Source organism: Lepeophtheirus salmonis, chromosome 5 (assembly GCF_016086655.4).
Source record: "Lepeophtheirus salmonis chromosome 5, UVic_Lsal_1.4, whole genome shotgun sequence".
Lineage (NCBI taxonomy): Eukaryota > Metazoa > Arthropoda > Copepoda > Siphonostomatoida > Caligidae > Lepeophtheirus > Lepeophtheirus salmonis.
This window is the reverse complement of record NC_052135.2, coordinates 56,363,668-56,371,311: the sequence shown is the minus strand read 5'-3', so window position 1 is coordinate 56,371,311 and position 7,644 is coordinate 56,363,668. Positions and strand designations below refer to the sequence as shown.

Genomic DNA, 7,644 nt, shown 5'->3' with positions numbered 1-7,644 from the left:
ACTATGTGGCTATTATTTAATAGCAATTGATAGTTGGAAGGAACTAATTCTAATTCAACAATTCAACGAAATAAGCAGAAAAATCCACGAAATACAATCTAGGTATATTTTTTGTAAGCGATATAAGGTTAAGAACTACCAAGTGGGTCGGGACTAGAACGGACTGAACTGGACCGAATTGCAGTCCTAAATAAAAACCAATATATCACTATGTATGTACCTATTTGTATACACTTCAGTTTTCCTTCTTTATTTTTTTACAAAAGTTGTTATATATAAAAATATTTTCTTTTGACAAGAAATCACATCAATTATTTTGATTATCTCTGCGAGTACATTTAATGTACTGATCGACAATGGTTTTCGTATGTCTATCATCCATGCGTGGTGCTCCTCTCTCCTCGTCAAAAGAGTAAGTTAGAGCGAGCTAGCGGTAAAAAGAGGGTTCCCTTTTGATACAAAGATTTGTGAAAGGCACCTCATCTTCATTATATTCACCAAGAAAAAAGAAAAGAAAATAACAAAAACATCCTCTCTCCTCCATTTACCAGACCCGCTTTTCCTTTTTCAGACAGTAAAAGCATTTTAGTATCAGTTCTACTTTCGTTGTAGTTACGTCTCCTCCATCTGTTTTTTCCTTTCGATAATTTATATATATATATATATATATGTACAAACTGTTAGACTTGAGGTATGACATGTCACATTTATTCCTGTAGAATTTCTTCCAAGTACTCTCAAAGACTGCATATAATAACCATGTGACAGGGTATAAAGTTAATTTTTCATAAAAAAGTGAAGTGACTTGACAAAAAAATAAATACGTTTGCCAAAACAAGTTTTTCTCCCAGGACTTTTCACACAACCATGGGATCCATCTATGTCACTTTTATTTGGGTGGTTTGGATCAATTTAAGCCAATTGGTGTATGGTGAGGAAACAATATTTGTACAATAAATGTTTTTTTTTTTTTGCAATATACCTAAGTACTCGTCAAAAGCTGTAGCATGATGCAGCATAGGTAGTACATTATAGACTCCTGCATACTTTTCTACCTAATATAAATTAATTAATGTTAAATAAGAGGCCTGAAATATTTTTTTTCTCCTTAAAAAAAATAATTGTATTTCATTTTAAAATACACAAAAGAATTGACAGGTTTATTTTGTCATTTATTGTACATTTGTACAATTATATATTTACAAACTATAGTCGATATGTAAGCAACTTAGATTGTCTTTAAAATACAGAATTAATATTTAAAATCAAGAATACTACATATTTATTGAGAAACAGTCATTATTCATAAAAGCTTTATCAGACATATAGTTCCAGAAATTAGTATAACATATTGCCATTCGAAATGTATCGGTATTTTGTTACAGAATTACTTGTCCGATTGAGTTTGGTTATAAAATGTCAATTATCTAATTTTTATCAAATATGATTATGCAATACTGGAGATACGAGGGGCTGATAAATCATTGAAATGTAAATAATAAAGTGATGACTCCAAGTAACGGAGTTTGGATGTTTTGAATTTTTTTTTAAGTGTTCCAAAAGACATCTAATTTCTTGCAATTCTGTTATGAGGTTACTTTTTTCTTGTAAATAAGATTGAACCCTTTAAATTTTTCTGAAAAATAATAGGAGCATTTTCAAAAATAATTTAGTTAAATTCCAATTGAATGACTTTTTTTTTCATGAATATATATTTTTTTAATGACCTTTCTTTGACATTTTCAAAATCCCTTTTTTAGACTGTCTTTTTTCTGTAAAATTTATACATATTTTTTTTTTTTTTAAGAGGCCTTCATTTCTACTTCTTTAAAAGTTATTACATAAATAAACAAAAATTCCTAGTGATATCCGATCATGTATTGGAGAAAAGGGTGCCATCCTTGTTGCAACGACCTTAATTACACCCTTTTCTGTCTCGTGATGCTTAAAATAAAAACTTTTTCTATACGAAACTTCGTTTTGTTATATTGTCAAGAAACAATTCATCAAAACGTCTTTGGAGTAAAATACAGAATTTACCTATTTTTCGTTAATTTATTCACCGATTATCAAAATTCAAATCGAAATAAAACTTTTAACCAAACTAAAAGTTTGAATGCTGATTTTAATCAACTAGAATTTTTTAATCATTTTATTATTCGTGAGTAATTTATCTTATTTTATAAATGTTTTAATATTAATATATTCCTATTATTTGAGTGCCAGAATAAATTAATGCTGTTTTTTATTTATAAATAAAACGTATTGATAGTTGAATTATATATTAATTTTGTTGTAAAAATACTTTTCCATACTCTAAGCCCACTGCAGAGTTTTACCCAGGTGCAACGTTGAGCAGGTATTGTAATTTCAAAAAATCATATTTTTTTATGAAATATGATAATTGTAAATTCTTATAAAGAGGTAGGCTTTGACTACCTATCATCTGATTAAGATTTTTATATAGTAAGAATATCTACTTTCTACTAAATTTTGAAATTTAGTAATTAATTAACTAATAAATAAAGTATGACTACTTTTGCATATAGCTCAAAATAAATTCTGAACTTTTACTACATAAAAGTATTTAAATATTGATTTGTGGAAATATAACTTAGTGTCGTAATCAGGCCCGGTGTCGTAGTAAGGTGTTTGTGTGTTGGACGGAGGGGAGACATCCCTCGAATTATTGAAGGTGAAAAAAATGGTATGCTAGTAGGAAAATGCTTGATTATTTATGCAATGACTGAAAATTTCTTTAAAATGTTAATTCATATTTAAGTCGAATATAGTAATTACTAAGAATGCCTTTTTTGAATAAAATATTTTTTTTCTCAAAAAACCTATTCGTTAAGAAATTTTAGCTGTACAAAATAAAAAAATCAATAAATGGGATAATTTAGTTTATCAAAATTCCCTAAAAAGTTTTTTTTTTTTTCGTTTAAATCGTTTTTTCATAAAATAAAATATAATATACATTTCTAAAAAAAATCGTGGATAAATATTATTTTATTCATATGAAAGGCCATATATTTTATTTGAAAAAAGGTCCTTGTATTTATGAGTTGAAAAAGATGATTTATTAGTTGCAAATTTAAAAAAATAAACAAAAACAAAGTCAACCCCCACCCCCTCTCTTGAAAGAAAAATATTGGAACCTACCCTTCCTGTAATCACAGTTTTGTATTTAAAAGTCTGGTTGGAGTGACTCGGAATCACTCACTACCTACAACTGAAAACATTATTGGTGGACCAGTTTCTCTTGGCCAAGAAATTGATGATTACGACACTGCAACTTAATGGGAAGTCAATACTTTAAGCCTTCAATCAGAAAATACATTTTAGAAGCAATCTGAAATATATACAAGTCCATAATTGTTAAAGGATATAAAAAATTGTGGCTCATATTTCAATTAATATATTATATTCATTTACATTGTTACAACATCTTTGATAATAATTGAACATATCTTTAAAAAGCCCCACATAAAGAAACTACTTCTATGCTCATGTTACACAGTGAGGCACTTTATTTATTTTGATATGTGAGTTACAACACGAGAAAGTATTAGAGACAGATATACTAAGAATAGAGTTGATACTAATGTGTAAATTTATCATGTAAATCTCTGAATACATTCTTGGGGGGGGCTATGGTTCTTCTACGATATTATTTTTTTTTGAAAGATGTTTCAAATCCATATGTTAACGGTTTGTTAAGACCACAAGACTAAGAAGATTCACATAATTGTCTTCCTTCAACAATATTTCAAAAATATGTTCAGGGATAAAATTTTTTGGATATATTTTGGATCTCTGTAGTAAAAATATATATTAATATGAAGTTTATTACAAGCTCGTTCATTTAATATATAAATATGATTAATGAATATTTATCGATATAGAGTGTGCTACCTTGTAAAAATAGAGGTCACCTTAGTAGGGCCATTTTTCGATAGAATTCTGAAAGAAAAATATAGATTGAATAAGTATATTTATCATAGATATTAGTATTGTTTGCTATATTGGATACTGACGCATTTAAAACGTTATAACAGTAGAACCTGTATTTATAGTGTCATTATGTTATTTTCTTTCAAACTTTTCATTAAGTTATTTCCACAAAACCATTCATCAAAACGTACCTATTTAGTAAAGTACAGAGTCGTATAAAGAAAAATGGAAAACTACACAATTCTTTTTGTGAATTTACATATTTGACAATTATTTTAAACTTTATGTACATTTTACTATTAAGATATTGCCTTTATTTGAGTACCAGAATTAATTAATTCTGTTATTTTTTTTTTTGCACAGTATATACATAAAACAGAAATAGATGAAAGTTGTCGTTGTTGGAGTTCAGACAAGGGATTCAAAATATTAAAGAGAGCATTTCTTAACGGTTTGTAACCCGTATACAGTAGTATATCGGGTACAATATCCATGCATTTAAACACTATTATACTAAATTGATAGTATAACTGGTACTAGTGTCATTAAGTGATAACTATGTTATGTTGAAACGTCGATGACGTATCACTGCCTCCCCCCTCCCTCCCAATGGTCTTTATACAAAAATCACGATAATGAAGATTTCTTATCTTACAGACATAATCCCCATCATAAAATTATATATCAAAGTTATTTAAGGGATGGCCTAGTTCTTCAATTAACGAAAGACTCTTGCTTATTACGTTATTTTATTTTAAATGGTTCTTTGTTCAACTTTATCCTTATTTTGAATTGTCCTATTTGTACCATTGTTTTTGACCTGAACTTTTTCTTTTTCTTCTTGTTTGTTAGTATTGAACATATGTGTTGTATGCTGGTTTTGGCTTTAGATTATGTCTAGATATTTATATTTGTAGGGAATAAAGTTACGCCAGCTGGCGAAAAAAAAATTATTTTATATAAAAATACAATAATGAAAATTGTCTTTAATTAAAAATAAGTCTTCAAATTTCTGAGCTTGCAACAGCCCTCCCTCTCCCTTCCAGCAACAAAAACCCCTGGTAGTGCATTTTGTTATGTGTTTTTTTGTCAAAAAGTATAGATTAAAATATTTATAACACTTTTTGTACATTATGCCGTAAGGAAGTATTTTGTTTCGGAGCAAAACTACAAAGCTTACGTTTCCCATTCATGTTGCTCCGATTTTGAAAAGCAACATTTAAAAAAAAGTTATTTGTGACAATTGATCTATCGTTGTTGATTCATTTTATGGTTATGATGTTTATATATCCCTGCTTTAGTATCAAAAATGTGTCCTATTAGTCAAGTTTTAATAAATTTGTATTTACAATGTGTGTAAAGAAGATTAACATCATCTTAATCAAGAACAGAATGCACATAGTATCAAGAGTATTTTATAATTATAACTATGCCTTGTAAAAATAACAATTATTCCAAAAAATGTGCTCCTTCTGCAGGCACCGTAGCCTCGAGTGTGGCCCTGAAGGCCTTGCACAACTGAATGACGTAGTAATTGGACATAAAACCCCCTCCTTCTCAAAAGAATCCTTCAGGGAATCAACAATATGTTTGGGACTTAATAAGCCTTGCTCTCCACGAATCTGAATATTCCTTACTCCAGTGCCGAACAATGTGGTGTTGAGGGTAACCAAAAGTTTGGAGGACAGAAATCGTTCAGGTTTTCCTTTGACCAATCTTGAGTTGTTATGGCCTTATGATAGGGTGCTGAGTCTTGTTGCCAACAGTAATCTCTTTCGGGATAGTTGTCATCAAACCTCTTTCATCACCTCTAGGTGCTCCTTGACTCCCAAATTGATCCCCTTGTCAAACCAGAAGTCTTTAGTGACAATCTTGTTGTGATATCCACTTCCTGTCTTCCTGGAAAATCATTATCCCCTGTTAATGAGCCGCATAATCTTATGGACAAGCTCAACAGAGCAATTCAGAATGCCCACGACCTCCGTTGCAGAGTGATGGATCCGGATATGATCTACAATCCATTACTTTTTTGCTTCCATTGTCGTTATTTGTTGACGTATTGCGACCAATAATACTGGTTATGAAAGGTTTTAAATTTAAAAACCTTTTTTAAATTAATAGAACATCGATTACAAGTAACAATGCCTTTATGGAGCTCTAATTGGCGGGCTAGGATTTGCTCACTCTAGCATAATAATTCTTGCATTACTCTTATTATTGTAGTTTTAAGTAATGTTTTAATGTCTTATCTAGAAAATCTAATATATATTAGTTATAACATAAATTTTAAGGGAAAAAATGATTGTTTGCCTCCTTGAACAGCTTTGAAATGTTCAAATAAGATTTTTTATTCGAAAGTAGTTAAATTAAGAACAAAAATATATTTTATTTTCTTAGATTTTGCTATCCATGGGTCCTTAGTTGTATTTGTATTTTATGATAATGCCAATGAATAAATAGTTTCAAAATGTATGCATATTGGTAGTTCATTCCTAATTTAGCATATTGAATATTAAATGTGGTTAGAACATAAATGGTTTTTAAAGTTCGGAACTGGAGAATAATTAAACTTAATCACAGTGATTTATCAAATGGTTAAGTCTCATTGGCAGTAAAGATGAACTACCACATCTATCATGATTATACACGCAATTTATCCTTAAGAACTTTGCTTATTATAATCTACAAACTTCAACTATTCTTCCATTCAAAATAACGAGGCTCTGTGTTTTAAAATATTTTCGTTTAGGACATTTCATAATTGTTTCGCAAAGGCAAACTCTGCATCTTCTTTTTTCTCTAAGCCATATGTGATAACTAGTAAATTAAGATAAGTCATTTTTACATTGATAAAAGCAACACATATACGATTAATAAAAATAATTCCGGTGACAAGCTGAACATGAAGAGAGATGTAATAACTTTATGTTTTCAATTTGATCAAACAGGGCATTTTTGTTGCAAAAATAGGGTTTAGATTGCACAATAATAAGTTAAAAAAGTACGTATGTGACCCTTTAAATTATAAGCAAACTTTTTTGTCAAATTTGAGAGGATTACATTTGTATATATATAAACGACTTATCTTCAATTTCTGTCACACTTATTCTTCTTAACCCTTTGGATGTGTAGCTAACTTCTCTTCAGGCCTACAATTGAATCAAATATGTCCATGAAGTTTTGGGATAATTGTCTAAATATTTTTTACATATTAAAAGATATGTATTCAAATTTGTTCAATGAGGGTAAATACCCAAGAATTTTACCTATACGCAACTTATAACTAGTATTTGAATTAAGAAACATATGTCTATTTATAATTTAGTTCCCTGCCTGTAAGGATGATACTTTGCTGCTTTAAATGCAACTTGTGGCACCTTCAAAGGGTGAATTCGTTGATAGTATGGAATTGAATTTATGTTGACAGGCCACTGTTTTTTAAATTTTTGAATAAATGAATGTATTTTTTAAAAGACTGAATAGTAGAATACAACATTAGTATTCATCACCAATGAATATTCGTCAATTTCTATTAACAAATTATTCTTATTAACCCTCTTGAGTGTCTCGCAAATTGCACTTATAGGAGCTGAAATTGATCCTCATAATAAAATAATGAGAAATTAATCGTTTTTCTTTGAAAGGTTATATTAGAGTGAATATAAGTATTTAAGCCAAATAAAGGTTTCA

At 29.2% G+C, this 7,644-nt stretch overlaps 1 protein-coding gene across 1 annotated transcript in view; it reads left to right on the top strand.

Moving 5' to 3' along the window:
• The first annotated feature begins 560 nt into the window (after window positions 1–560).
• LOC121117584 (neogenin) overlaps window positions 561–7,644 on the top strand; it is a 44,495-nt gene continuing 37,411 nt past the window's right edge. Inside the window, exon 1 of the mRNA XM_071888812.1 lies at window positions 561–931. The gene's annotated coding sequence lies outside the window, so the exon portion shown is untranslated. The remainder of the gene's footprint in view (window positions 932–7,644) is intronic.